The sequence below is a fragment of the Bos taurus genome, chromosome 19, assembly GCF_002263795.3.
Source record: "Bos taurus isolate L1 Dominette 01449 registration number 42190680 breed Hereford chromosome 19, ARS-UCD2.0, whole genome shotgun sequence".
NCBI classification, from domain to species: domain Eukaryota; kingdom Metazoa; phylum Chordata; class Mammalia; order Artiodactyla; family Bovidae; genus Bos; species Bos taurus.
This window is the reverse complement of record NC_037346.1, coordinates 6,050,113-6,065,711: the sequence shown is the minus strand read 5'-3', so window position 1 is coordinate 6,065,711 and position 15,599 is coordinate 6,050,113. Positions and strand designations below refer to the sequence as shown.

The 15,599-nt window shown below is 42.4% G+C and overlaps 1 pseudogene; it reads left to right on the top strand.

Annotated features, from left to right (window-relative positions):
* The first annotated feature begins 923 nt into the window (after window positions 1-923).
* LOC100298821 (NEDD8-conjugating enzyme UBE2F-like) lies at window positions 924-1,672 on the top strand (annotated as a pseudogene).
* Window positions 1,673-15,599: the final 13,927 nt, after the last annotated feature.

Sequence of the window (15,599 nt, the reverse complement as noted above, 5' to 3'; positions counted from 1 at the left end):
TTCTTTGGAAGGAATGATGCTAAAGCTGAAACTCCAGTACTTTGGCCATCTCATGCGAAGAGTTGACTCATTGGAGAAGACTCTGATGCTGGGAGGGATTGGGGGCAGGAGGAGAAGGGGACGACAGAGGATGAGATGGCTGGATGGCATTGCTGAGTCGATGGATGTGAGTCTGGGTGAACTCTTGGAGTTGGTGATGGACAGGGAGGCCTGGCCTGCTGCGATTCATGGGGTCGCAAAGAGTCGGACATGACTGAGCGACTGATCTGATCTGATCTGATGACTGATAAGGGGTTAGTATCCAACATATATAAAGAGCTCATATAACTCAACATAAAAAAAAAAAAAAACTCAGTTGAAAAATGAGCAGTAGACTTGAATAGACATTTTCTAAAGAGGAAATGCACGTGGCGAACAGGCACATGAAAAGATGCTCACCTTCGACAATCATCTAGGAAATGCAAATCAAAACCTCAATGTGATACCACCTCATACCTGTCAGAATGGCTATCATCCTAAAGAACACAAATAACAAATGTTGGCAAGGATGTGGAGAAAAGGGAACCTTGTTACACTGTTGGCAGGAATGTACTTTGGTGCAGCCACTGTGGAAAACAGTAAGGAGATTACTAAAATAATAAAAATAGAATTACCGTATGATCCAGCAATTCCACTCCTGGTGTATATAAAAAAAAAAAAAAACCCCAAAACACTAATTCAAAAAGACAAATGCACTGCAATGTTCATAGCAGCATTATTTATAACTGCCAAGATATGGAAAAAACCTGTGTCTGTCAACAGATGAAGGACAAAGAAGATGTGGCAGAGGCGAGGGGCTGAGTCTCAACATCCCCTGCCCACCATGGTGATGGGTTCTGGCCTGCCTTGCCTGTCTCCAGAGGCCCAGGATAAATATCCCAGTGATGCTGACGCTGGCAAGCAAACTGAAGCGCGAGGACAGTCTCAAAGGTCCTGAGTGTCACCCACAGCCTCTGACTCCACTCGGCGGGTTTCTGTGACAGACAGGCTGTTTGTTAAAGAGGTTATAGAACTTGAAGCTAATTTACCTTATAGGTGTAAAGTGCATTTTTCCGACCCAAGCGAGCTTCATTGCTTTCAGCTGTCACCCTAGACAAGGGTTAATAACAGGTTGGAAAATTTCAGTTTGGAGCTGAAGTTTTCGATGCATACAACACGGTGCCTCCCAAAGTGAACTGCTTGACCCAGGTCTGGCACCCCAAGTCCACAGGAAAAGGCGAGACACGTCTCAGGGCACTGACTGGGCCCCCACAAGGACGCTGAAGGATGCTGTTTGGGGACTAAACTCTTTATTTACTGATCCTTTGAATTTTGGTGATCCACTGGATATAGAAGCTGCAGAACATCGTTTAGGGGACAGGGAGGTCTTCAGGAATAAAGGGGAAGACTACATTAAGCGTTACACCAGAGGATACGGGGAGAGGACTGCAGGGCCCTGGACTGTGCCTTAGAAGTTGGTCTCCAACTGAAACCAGAAGGGAGCCTCCTCCCAAGTACTCAGCTCCCCTCAGTCCCACTGGGCCATCCAAGTCCTGTGATCACATGTTGTCCTGAGGAACAGCATCTTCCAGGCCACCCATTGCAGACAGAGAGCCCCACATAAATATAGCCAGAAAATATACTGGAGGTTCTAAAAGAGTTATCTGCTTACCTTAAGATGCTTACTTTTTGAAACTATACTGCACGGACTGTTGATGAGATTCTCGAGAAGTTGTAATGAACTCAGCATTGAGGCTTGAGTTTGCTTTTCCACCTCTCAGAGTTAGTCCTTGCATGGGTGTTGCTAAGGATGTGTTCAGCGCAGTCACAGATTGGCGCTCAGAACCCTGCCACAGACTGTGATTGGAGGCGAATTCTCGTAGCTGCTCCCACGAATGTCGGTCGCTACTTAAATGCAGTGAAGCTTCCCAGAGTACAGAGCCATTCACTGTAGAGCTCTTACCGCAATGTATATTTTACTGAACTTGGAATAAATAATCCATGTCCCAGGGCCTCGCTTATGGCTCCGAGGGTGAACAGTCAACCCTCCATGCGAGACACCTGGGTTTGATCCTTAGGTTCAGAAGATCCCTTGGAGGAGAGCATGGCGACCCCCTCCAGTATTCTTGCCTGGAGACTCCCCATGGACAGAGGAGCCTGGCGGGCTACATTCATGGGGTCTCAAAGAGTCAGACACGACTGAGCGACTGACCACAGCACGGCAATCCATGTCCCAAGAGTTCCTGGTGCTGGAGAAGAGACTACGGCAGGCCCTGGGCACCACACACTGGGCCGGACGGTGATGGGAGGCCGGGAGCCAGCAGAGAGGTCTGGCAGTGGCTGTGGGTGGCCTGGCATGTAATGTGGTCTCCCGGCAGTTCCCATCAGGGGATGCACTACCCTCCTCTGATACCCCTGTGAGTCCTACAAGATCTCCTCTCCGCCTGGCAGGACTCACGTGTCTGATGTAGTTTTGGGGGCTGGATTCTGAGTCCCTGAACCTCAGCCTCAACCTCCTCACAATGCGTGGTTTCCAGGTGATGTATAGTGCTTGACAGTAAAAGATTTTTGTCTCTTAAAAAAGGAAGAAGAAGTGGTTTATATATACAATGAAATGCTACTTGATCATAAAAAAGAGGGAAATTTTGCCATTTGCAGCAATATGGGTGGACTTGGAGGGCACTATGCTAAGTGAAATAAGTCAGAGAAAGCCTGACTGTATGTGATCACTTATATGCGGAATCTACAGTAGAGCAAGCTAATGCCTATAATGAGAAAGAAGCAGACTTACAGATACAGAGGACAAACTAGTGGTTACCAGTTTAGGGGGAAAAGTGCGGAGGGGGGTGAAGAGGTACAGACTATTAGGTATAAAATAGACTACAAAGACATTGGACAGCATGTGGAACACAGGCAATGTTTTACAACTAAAAAGGGAGTATAAGCTTTAAGACTGTGAATCAGTGTAGTGTAGACCTGTGACTTACATAGTGCTGTGCATCAACTAGACTCAATATAAAATATTAATCTCATCCCCCCAAAGAAAAAAATACAGTGATTTTATGCTACCTTTCACTAAGCTATTACTGCTGTGGTTTACAACGTCAATCCTCTCCTTAAAGAACTGTATTTTTACATTTGCAGAATGCTTCAAACCATGCTTTTTTTTTTCCTTTTTTAAATTTTATTTTTAAACTTTACAATATTGTATTGGTTTTCCAAATATCAAAATGAATCTGCCACAGGTATACATGTGTTCCCCATCCTGAATCCTCCTCCCTCCTCCCTCCCCATACCCTCCCTCTGGGTCGTCCCAGTGCACCAGCCCCAAGCATCCAGTATCGTGCATCAAACCTGGACTGGCGACTCGTTTCACATATGATATTTTACATGTTTCAATGCCATTCTCCCAAATCATCCCACCCTCTCCCTCTCCCACAGAGTCCAAAAGACTGTTCTATACATCAGTGTCTCTTTTGCTGTTTCGAATACAGGGTTATTGTTACCATCTTTCTAAATTCCATATATATGTGTTAGTATACTGCATTGGTGTTTTTCTTTCTGGCTTACTTCACTCTGTATAATAGGCTCTAGTTTCATCCACCTCATTAGAACTGATTCAAATGTATTCTTTTTAATGGCTGAGTAATACTCCATTGTTTAAAAGTACCACAGCTTTCTTATCCATTCATCCGCTGATGGACATCTAGGTTGCTGCCATGTCCTGGCTATTATAAACAGTGCTGCAATGAACATCGGGGTACACGTGTCTCTTTCAATATACAAGCAACTCGTACAGCTCAATTCCAGAAAAATAAATGACCCAATCAAAAAATGGACCAAAGAACTAAATAGACATTTCTCCAAAGAAGACATACAGATGGCTAACAAACACATGAAAAGATGCTCAACATCACTCATTATCAGAGAAATGCAAATCAAAACCACTATGAGGTACCATTTCACTCCAGTCAGAATGGCTGTGATCCAAGTCTACAAACAATAAATGCTGGAGAGAGTGTGGAGAAAAGGGATCCCTCTTACACTGTTGGTGGGAATCCAAACTAGTACAGCCACTATGGAGAACAGTGTGGAGATTCCTTTAAAAACTGGAAATAGAACTGCCTTATGATCCAGCAATCCCACTGCTGGGCATACACACTGAGGAAAACCATGCTTTTATTGTTCAGTTTTAGCTCTTTTAAGCTATGTTTTTACTATTCTTGAATTCTTAATTTTGACCCATCCTCAAAGTTCTGTAAACATTGATGATTGGCATTTAGGTTTAGGAAGAAGAGCTTGATATGTGTTCTTCTCTAGAATGCATGATTTTCTGTGTTTTAAAAGCTTCAATTCATGCAAAAAGCTTGCTTTGTCTTTTATATTCAAGAATTTTGCCTGAGTATACCTAGGCTTGTGTTTCATTTGTTTTTAGGGAGCCTTTTTAAAAGATTATTTATTATTTTGTTTGCCCTGGCTCTTTGCTGCTGCATGCGGGCTTTCTCTAGCTGTGGTGAGTGGGGGCTACTCTTCACTGGGGTCGCGGGCTTTTCATGCAGTGGCTTCTCTTGCTGCCGAGCACGGGCTCTAGGCGTGCAGGCTTCCGTAGCTCAGCACACGGGTACGGTCGCTGCAGCTCCTGGGCTCCAGAACGTGGCCTCAGAAGTTGTGGCGCATGGGCTTAGTTATTCCCCAGTACGTGGAATCTTCCTGGAGCAGGGATGGAACCTGTGTCTCCTTCACTGGCAGATGAATTCTTATCCGCTGGGCCACCAAGGAAGTCTTCAGTTCAGCTCAGTTCAGTTCAGTCGCTCAGTCGTGTCCGACTCTTTGCGACCCCATGAATCGCAGCACACCAGGCCTCCCTGTCCATCACCAACTCCCGGAGTTCACTAGTGGATCTTTGTAAAGCTTCAAACAAATATTTCTTTAACTCAAAAATGTCTTCTGTCATTTAATTGTTAATCGTGTTCTTCTGGTTTCATTTCCTGCTCTGGAATTCCTATTTTGCATAATTACATCTGTTGGATTCCTTATTTCTTATCTTTTCTCTCATTATTTTCAATTATTGGTTGTTTTCCTGTGAGTCTTCAGAGAGCTCTCAAGTTTTTTTTTTAGCTTCATTAATTGATTTTTTTTTTTCAGTATAATTTAGGGCATTCATTCCTTCAGCAGGAGGTGAACATGCCAAAGACATTTCTAATTTTCACTCAATCTTTCCAGACCTCAATTATTTCCTTATTCATGATAATCGATCCTCATTTTGGAGATGAACTATCTTCTTGGATCCTATTGCAAACAAGATTTTAAATCCTTTAAAATGTTTGCTCTTTGCTTGTGACATATTTTGGTGCAGTTTAGTAGGAAAAGATAAGCAGCACCGGGAATGGGAACTGACAGGAGAAATATTCGGCAGTACTGTGTAGTGTGACTCTTAGTACTGATGTATCTGTCTTAGATTCCAGGGTTAATTACGGAGTGTTATCAATTTTGGCTCTAGTTTCTAACATATCTTCATGGAGAATATGAGGCATAAATATTATGCAAAAATAGCAATGAGAAAACCTGAGGCAGACTCAAATTGCTCTCATAAGGATGGGACATCCTTACAATGCAACACCATGTAGCCGTTATGATGATACATTTATTGACGTGGAAAGATGTTTGCCATACACAGTTAGTGCTAAAATCACATTTTTGAAAACATATGCAGCCTGATCCTATTTTTTTGTGAGAAAAGTAATATACATATTAGTCATAGTCACAGGCTGGAGAACTGTAATCTTTCTGTTCAAAATGGGGCTTCCCTGATAGCTCAATTGGTAAAAAATCCTCCTGCAATGCAGGAAACCTGAGTAAAGAATCCGCCTACAATGCAGGAGACCTGGGTTCGATCCCTGGGTTTGGAAGGTCCCCTGGAGAAGGGAACAGCTACCCACTCCAGTATTCTGGCCTGGAGAATTCCATGGACTGTATAGTCCATGGGGTTTCAAAGAGTTGGACACGACTGAGCAACTTTCACTTTCACTTTGTTCAAATCAGTTCAATTTGCTAGATCAATACAAACTTGCAGTCAGTAGAGGGCGCAAAGAGAGAGAGAAAGAAGTGAGGTGAAAAAGCTGATGAATGAGTAGGATGAAATTTTTCATAACATAGAGATTATTCTGATTTTCTCTCCATTTGTTTATCAAAGAAAATTTCAAAAGGATCACAGAAGCATAATTGCAGCTTGACTATTATTCTGCAGAATGTTTGGTGTTAGCTAGAGAGTCAAAGTATGTACTTTCAGTGGGTAAGATCAAATCAGATCAGATCAGTCACTCGGTCGTGTCCGACTCTTTGCGACCCCATGAATCGCAGCAGGCCAGGCCTCCCTGTCCATCACCAACTCCCGGAGTTCACCCAGACTCACGTCCATCGAGTCAGTGATGCCATCCAGCCATCTCAGGCTCTGTCGTCCCCTTCTCCTCCTGCCCCCAATCCCTCCAAGCATCAGAGTCTTTTCCAATGAGTCAACTCTTCGCATGAGGTGGCCAAAGTACTGGAGTTTCAGCTTTAGCATCATTCCTTCCAAAGAAATCCCAGGGCTGGTCTCCTTCAGAATGGACTGGTTGGATCTCCTTGCAGTCCAAGGGACTCTCAAGAGTCTTCTCCAACACCACAGTTCAAAAGCATCAATTCTTCGGTGCTCAGCCTTCATCACAGTCCAACTCTCACATCCATACATGACCACAGGAAAAACCATAGCCTTGACTAGACGAACTTTGTTGGCAAAGTAATGTCCCTGCTTTTGAATATGCTATCTAGGTTGGTCATAACTTTCCTTCCAAGGAGTAAGCGTCTTTTAATTTCATGGCTGCAGTCACCATCTGTAGTAATTTTGGAGCCCAGAAAAATAAAATCTGACACTGTTTCCACTGTTTCCCCATCTATTTCCCATGAAGTGGTGGGACTGGATGCCATGATCTTCATTTTCTGTAAAGGGAACAGAAAATAATAGAGTGTCTATTTTGTGCCAGGCACTAACATATACATAATACTCAGTAGTATTCTACATAGAACATATTTTGATATTGCATCAGACACTGCAAGCAGATTAACACAGTCTTGATGGGGTTTTGATTAAACAATAAATCTTGGAGATACTGACAAAATCTCACAGCTACAGATCACTTTGTAGTTATTAAATGCTTTCAGATTTACTATTTCTTTTCATACAACATTCTGTAGAACAGACTCTTCTTTTAAAGATGAAGGTGGGGTGGTTTCTGGAGGTGTGTCAAGATTAGAGATTCTCTCAGCAAGGTATTTATGTCTGGGTATGCTGATTTCCTCATGCTGTCTCTCAAATAACCAAGAAATCTTCAGACATAAACAACACCTTGGCCTCATGAAAGAACCTCATGATACTACCAGTAATTAATACCAACATACATCAAAGGATTTATATTCTCCATTATTTTTTATAGGATTTGACATGATACCTCACATCTCTGACTCTTGGATTAATTAATATAGATTTGGTGGTTTCCAAAAGTCAATGTTGTGAGAAGGCTCAAGAGAGGACCCCAGTGACAACTAGAAAGAAAGAGGGGCCCTCAGCCCTATAGCTACAGGGAACTGAATTCTGCTGACAGCCCCACGAGCTTGGAAGAGGATACCAAGATCCAGAAAGGAATACACCCCACTGAGATCCTGATAGCAGGCTTGTGAGAACCCAAGCAGGAAACTCAGGATAGTCTACAATAAATAACCAAACTGATCACGTGGACCACAGCCTTGTCTGATTCAGTGAAACTATGAGCCATACCATGTAGGGCCACCCAAGACAGATGGATCATGGTGCAGAGTTCTGATAAAACGTGGAGAAGGGAATAGTAAACCACTTCATCATTCTTGCCTTGAGAACCCCATGAAAAGGCAAAAAGATATGACACTGAAAGATGAACTCCCCAGGATGGTAGGTGCCCAATGTGCTACTGGAGAAGAGGGGAGAAATAGCTCCAGAAAGAATGAAGAAGCTGAGCCAAAGTGAAAACAACACACAGTTATGGATGTGATGGTGGTAAAACAAAGTCCGATGCTATAAATAAGAATATTGCATAGGAACCTGGAAGGTTAAGTTCATGAATCAACATAAATTGAAAGTGGCCAAACAGGAGATAGCAATGGCACCCCATTCCAGTACTCATGCCTGGAAAATCCCATGGACAGAGGAGCCTGGTAGGCTGCAGTTCATGGGGTTGCAAAGAGTTGGACACAACTGAGTGACTTCACATTCACTTTTGACTTTCCTGCATTGGAGAAGGAAATGGCAACCCACTCCAGTGTTCTTGCCTGGAGAATCCCAGGGATGGCGGAGCCTGGTGGGCTGCTGTCTATGGGGTCGCACAGAATCAGACACGACTGAAGTGACTTAGTAGCAAATAGGAGATGGCAAGAGTGAACATTGACATTTTTGGAAACAGTGAACTAAAATGGACTGAAATAGGTGAATTTAACTCAGATGACTATTATATCTACTACTGTGGGCAAGAATCCCTTAGAAGAAATGGAGTAGCCCTCATAGTCAACAAAGAGTCTGAAATGCAGTGCTTGGATTCAATCTCAAAAGCAACAGAATTATCTATGTTCATTTTCTGTGCAAACTATTTAATATCAGTAATCCAAGTCTATGCCCCAACCACTAATGCCAAAGAAGCTGAATTTGAATGGTTCTATGAAGACCTACAAGACCTTCTAGAACTAACAACAACAACAACAAAAAAATGTCCTTTTCATCATAGTGGACTGGAAAGCAAAAGTAGGAAGTCAAGAGATACCTTGAGTAACAGGCAAGTTGGGCCGTGGAGGACAAAATGAAGCAGGGCAAAGGCCAACAGAGTTTTGCCAAAAGAACACATGGTCACAGAAAAATCACTCTTCCAAAAACAAAAGAAATGACTCTACACATGTACATTACCAGATTGTCAATACTGAAATCAGACTAATTATATTCTTTGCAGTCAAAGATTGAGAAGCTCTATACAGACAGCTTTGGCATAGTCAATAAAGCAGAAATAGATGTTTTTCTGGAACTCCCTTGCTTTTTCTATGATCCAGAGGATGTTGGCAATTTGATCTCTGGTTCCTCTGCCTTTTCTAAAACCAGCTTGAACATCAGGAAGTTCAAGGTTCACATATTGCTGAAGCCTGGCTTGGAGAATTTTGAGCATTATTTTACTAGCGTGTGAGATAAGTGCAATTGTGTGGTAGTTTGGGCATTCTTTGGCATTGCCTTTCTTTGGGATTGGAATGAAAACTGATCTTTTCCAGTCCTGTGACCACTGCTGAGTTTTCCAAATTTGCTGGCATATTGAGTGCAGCACTTTCACAGCATCATCTTTCAGGATTTGGAATAGTTCAATTGGAATTTCATCGCCTCCACTAGCTTTGTTCGTAGTGATGCTTTCTAAGGCCCACTTGACTTCACATTCCAGGATGTCTGGCTCTAGGTCAGTGATCACACCATTGTGATTATCTGGGTCGTGAAGATCTTTTTTGTACAGTTCTTCTGTGTATTCTTGCCATCTCTTCTTAATACCTACTGCTTCTGTTAGGTCCATACCATTTCTGTGCTTTATCAAGCTCATCTTTGCATGAAATGTTCCTTTGGTATCTCTGATTTTCTTGAAGAGATCCCTAGTCTTTCCCATTCTGTTGTTTTCCTCTATCTCTTTGCATTGATCACTGAAGGAGGCTTTCTTATCTCTTCTTGCTATTCTTTGGAACTCTGCATTCAGATGTTTACATCTTTCCTTTTCTCCTTTGCTTTTCGCTTCTCTTCTTTTCACAGCTATTTGTAAGGCCTCCCCAGACAGCCATTTTGCTTTTTTGCATTTCTTTTCTATGGGAATGGTCTTGATCCCTGTCTCCTGTACAGTGTCACGAACCTCATTCTATAGTTCATCAGGCACTCTATCTATCAGATCTAGGCCCTTAAATCTATTTCTCACTTTCACTGTATAATCATAAGGGATTTGATTTAGGTCATACCTGAATGGTCTAGTGGTTTCCCCTACTTTCTTCAATTTAAGTCTGAATTTGGCAATAAGGAGTTCATGGTCTGAGCCACAGTCAGCTCCTGGTCTTGTTTTTGCTGACTCTATAGAGCTTCTCCATCTTTGGCTGCAAAGAATATAATCAATCTGATTTCGGTGTTGACCATCTGGTGATGTCCATGTATAGAGTCTTCTCTTGTGTTGTTAGAAGAGGGTGTTTGCTATGACTAGTGCATTTTCTTGGCAAAACTCTATTAGTCTTTGCCCTGCTTCATTCCATATTCCAAGGCCAAATTTGCCGATTACTCCAGGTGTTTCTTGACTTCCTACTTTTGCATTCCAGTCCCCTATAATGAAAAGGACATCTTTTTTGGGTGTTAGTTCTAAAAGGTCTTGTAGATCTTCATAGAACCGTTCAACTTCAGCTTCTTCAGCATTACTGGTTGGGGCATAGACTTGGATTACTGTGATATTGAATGGTTTGCCTTGGAAACAAACAGAGATCAATCTGTCGTTTTTGAGATTGCATCCAAGTACTGCATTTTGGACTCTTTTGTTGACCATGATGGCCACACAAATTTCTTGAGAAATTTGTATGCAGGTCAGGAAGCAACAGTTAGAACTGGACATGGAACAACAGACTGGTTCCAAATAGGAAAAGGAGTTCGTCAAGGCTGTATATTGTCACTCTGTTTATTTAACTTATATGCAGAGTACATCATGAGAAACGCTGGACTGCAAAAAACACAAGCTGGAATCAAGATTGCCAGGAGAAATATCAATAACCTCAGATGTGCAGATGACACCACCCTTATGGCAGAAAGTGAAGAGGAACTCAAAAGCCTCTTGATGAAAGTGAAAGTGGAGAGTGAAAAAGTTGGCTTAAAGCTCAACTTTCAGAAAACGAAGATCATGGCATCCGGTCCCACCACTTCATGGGAAATAGATAGGGAAACTGTGGAAACAGTGTCAGACTTTATTTTTCTGGGCTCCAAAATCACTACAGATGGTGACTGCAGCCATGAAATTAAAAGATACTTACTCCTTGGAAGGAAAGTTATGACCAACCTAGATAACATATTCAAAAGCAGAGACATTACTTTGCCAACAAAGCTCCGTCTAGTCAAGGCTATGGTTTTTCCTGTGGTCATGTATGGATGTGAGAGTTGGACTGTGAAGAAGGCTGAGCGCCAAAGAATTGATACTTTTGAACTGTGATGTTGGAGAAGACTCTTGAGAGTCCCTTGGACTGCAAGGAAATCCAACCAGTCCATTCTGAAGGAGATCAGCCCTGGGATTTCTTTGGAGGGAATGATGCTAAAGCAGAAACTCCAGTACTTTGGCCACTTCATGCGAAGAGTTGACTCATTGGAAAAGACTCTGATGCTTGGAGGGATTGTGGGCAGGAGGAGAAGGGGATGACAGAGGATGACATGGCTGGATGGCATCACTGAGTCGATGGATGTGAGTCTGCGTGAACTCTGGGAGTCGGTGATGGACAGGGAGGCCTGGCCTGCTGCGATTCATGGGGTCGCAAAGAGTCGGACACGACTGAGCGACTGATCTGATCTGATACGGACAGCTAAAACAAGACCGGGAGCTGACTGTGGCTCAGATTATGAACTCCTTATTGCAAAATTCAGACTTATACTGAGGAAAGTAGAGAAAACCTTTAGACCATTCAGGTATCTTATGATTATACAGTGGAAGTGACAAACAAATTGAAGGGATTAGATCTGATAGACAGAGCACCTGAAGAACTATGGATAGCGATTTGGGACATTGCACAAGATGTTGCGATCAAGACTATCCCTAAGAAAAGGATATTCAAAAGGGAAAAATGGTTGTCTGAGGACGCCTTAGAAAGAGCTGAGAAAAGAAGAGAAGTGAAAGGCAAAGAAGAAAAAGAAAGATATATCCATCTGGATGCAGAGTTCCAAAGAATAGCAAGGAGCAATAAGAAAGTCTTCCTCAGTGATCAATGCAACGAAATAGAGAAAACAATAGAATGGGAAAGACTAGAGATCTCTTCAAGAAAATTAGAGATACCAAGGGATATTTCATACAAAGATGAACACAATAAAAGAGAGAAATGGTATGGACCTAAAAGAAGCAGAAGATATTCAGAAAGGTGGCAAGAATACATAGAAGAAATATACAAAAGAGATCTTAATGGCCCAGATAATCACGATGGTGTGATCACTCACCAAGGGCCAGATATCCTGGATTGTGAAGTCAAGTGGGCCTTAGGAAGCATCATTACAAACAAAGCCAGTGGAGGTGATTGAATTCCAGCTGAGGTATTTCAAATCCTATAAGACCATACTTTTAATGTGCTGCACTCAATATGCCAGCAAATTTGGAAAACTCAGCAATGGTCACAGGACTGGAAAAGGTTAGTTTTAATTCCAATGCCAAAGACAGGCAATGCCAAAGAATGTTCAAACTGCTGCACAATTGCACTTATTTCACATGCTAGCAAGGTCATGATCAAAATTCTCCAACTAGGCTTCAACAGTACATGAACCAAGAACTTCCAGATGTGCAAACAGGATTTAGAAAAGGCAGAGAAACCAGAGATCAAATTGCCAACATCAGTACAATCATAGAAAAATTAAAAGAATTCCAGAAAAACACCTACTTCTGCTTCACTGACTAAGCCTTTGACTGGGTAGATCACAACAAATTGTGGAAAATTCTTAAAGAGATGCGAATACCAGACCACCTTACGTGCCTCCGAAGAAATCTGTATGCAGGTCAAAAAACAACAGAACTGGACATGGAGCAACAGACAGGTTCCAAATTGGGAAAGGAATACATCAAAGCTGTTTATTACCACCTTGCTTATTTAACTTACATGCAGAGTATATCATGCAAAATGCCAGGCTGGATGAAGAAAAAGGTGGAATGAAGTTTGCCAGGTGAAATAGCAATCACCTTAGATATGCAGATGACACCAACCTTATGGCAGAAAGTAAAGAGGAAATAAAGAGCCTCTTGATGAAAGTGAAAGAGGAGAGTGAAAAAGCTGGCTTAAAACTCAACATTCAAGAAATGAAGATCATGGCATCCAGTCCCATCACTTCATGGCAAATAGATGGGGAAACAATGGAAACAGTGACAGACTTTCTTTTCTTGAGCTCCAAAATCACTGCAGATGGTGACTGCAGCCATGAAATTAAAAGACACTTGCTCCTTGGGAAAAAGCTATGACAAACCTAGACAGCATATTAAAAGCAGAGATATTACTTTGCTGACAAGGATGAGTCTAGTCAAAGCCATGATTTTTCCAGTAGTCATGTATGGATGAGAGAGTTGGACCATAAAGAAAGCTGAGTGGCGTAAAATTGATGCTTTTGAACTGTGGTATTGGAGAAGACTCTTGAGAGTCCCTTGGACTGGAAGGAGATCAAACCAGTCAATCCTAAAGGAAATCAACCCTGAATATTCATTGGAAAGGCTGATGCTGAAATGGAAACTCCGATACTTTGGCCACCTGATGGGAAGAACTTACTCACTGAAAAAAAACCCTGATGCTAGGCAAGGTTGAAGGCAAGAGGAGAAGGGGTTGACAGAGGATGAGATGGTTGGATGGCATCAGCGACTCGATGGACATGAGTTTGAGCAAGCTCCAGGAGTCGGTGATGAACCAAGAAGTCTGGCGTGCTGCAGTCCATGGGGTCGCAAAGAGTAGGACACGACTGAGTGACTGAACTGACCTGAGCTGATTTGGAGAGATGCACTGAAAAAAATATGAAAAATAAAAGCAGTGTGGAGAGGATATGTCCTGTTTCTTGTTTTTGCTCTCAAGTGGTCTCTCTTTTAAAAAATAATCATGATTGTGGATGGTGGTACTCTTGTTCTTTTAAGTACTTATTTAACAAAAGACAGCAAGCTCATAGATACAGAGGACAGATTTGTGTGTGGATTGGGTGTCATAGGTGAACTGGAGCTTTTTTGTTCATTTTGATTTAAATAAATCAAATTGTTCTTTGAAAAAAAAAATTACATCATTTATGCAAAATCTGTCCCATCCGTGTTAACTCTATCCCCAGAGATGCCAGCTGAGATCCACATGGGACCTTTGTCAATGTCTGCTGTGACATGACATTTACTGCTTGCCAATTCTTGGCCCATTCCAATTCCCAGCCATCATTGTTCTGTGATAATTTTCGCAGAGTGCAAGAGGGAACAGGGAGAAGACAGTCATTCAGGAGGAATTATTCCTAAGGCATCTGGATACAGATGAGATCTCCTCCTATGTGCATGCCATGCAGACTTCATGTAGATACAAAGGGATGGGACTGGGTTCCTAGTGAGAAATTTAGTCTCTTCACTTCTGCTTGGTCCGTATGGAGCAGTTCCCTGGTTACTTCCCTGGATTTGTGATTGATTGGTTGTGCAAGGGAGGGAGAGGGAAGTCAGCTGAAGGGGCAGCAGCATCCCTTTGTCAAAGGCCCTGGGAGGGGAAGGGCAAAGGGGGTTGAGCAGCACAGGGGAGAGGGAGTCATTTCTCTCCACTGACTGCAAACTCCACACTCACAGCTCACATCTCTGAGGAATCTAGAGTCCTCTTTGCCACAGTAGTGGATATTTTCTTCCTGATGCTCTTTGCCATCATGAAGTGAAGTGAATGAAAGTTGCTCAGTCATGTCTGACTCTTTGCGACCCCATGGACTGTAGCCTGCCAGGCTCCTCTGTCCACGGAATTCTCCAGGCAAGAATACTGGAGTGGGTAGCCATTCCCTTCTTTAGGGGATCTTCCCAACCCTGGGATAAAACTCAGGTCTCAGGCATTGCAGGCAGATTCTTTACCATCTGGCCACCAGTGAAGCCCATCATAAGTCTGCTTGTTTCATCCTACATTATCTATCTGTTCTAGGGGCCTGCAGAGGTGGTGTGGAGTCCACAGCTTGGGGAGGTGGGGGAAGATGAATCTGACTGGCCTAGAATCCTGCTTGGGGATGCACCAGTGACTTTTTGCTACTGGTCACTATTTTAGGTATTGATTGAAAAACACAACTGTAAAAAATCTTGTTTTCCTATTTTTTCCTCACATGCATTGATATAGCATTTCTCAGACCACTCTGAAAAGTGTAAGAGGCACCAACTTCTTTCTTAAAGACCTAATTTAAAATGTAATTATTGGGAGGGGGGTTCAGGATTGGGAACACATGTACACCCGTGGTGGATTCATGTTGATGTATGGTAAAAACAATACAATATTGTAAAATAATTAGCCTCCAATTAAAATAAATTTAAAAAAGAAATAAAAAAAGAAAAATTAAAAATAAAACCGTAAATGTGAAGAATTTTTCAGTAGAATGAGTTTGGAATAGTGTACAGGGCAGGGGGAGGACTATTAATTCTCAGCTTTTTCTTCAAGGTGGGTACTCAAAAAAAGTTTGAAATCCTACACCAGTCTCTCCCTCCCCATTCTAATTTTTACCAATCTGAAATTCCCAAGGACACACTATTCTTGATCAGTAATGAATAACATTGGGATCTTAGGCTGCCAAGCTTCTCAGTCAAGCTGTCCAG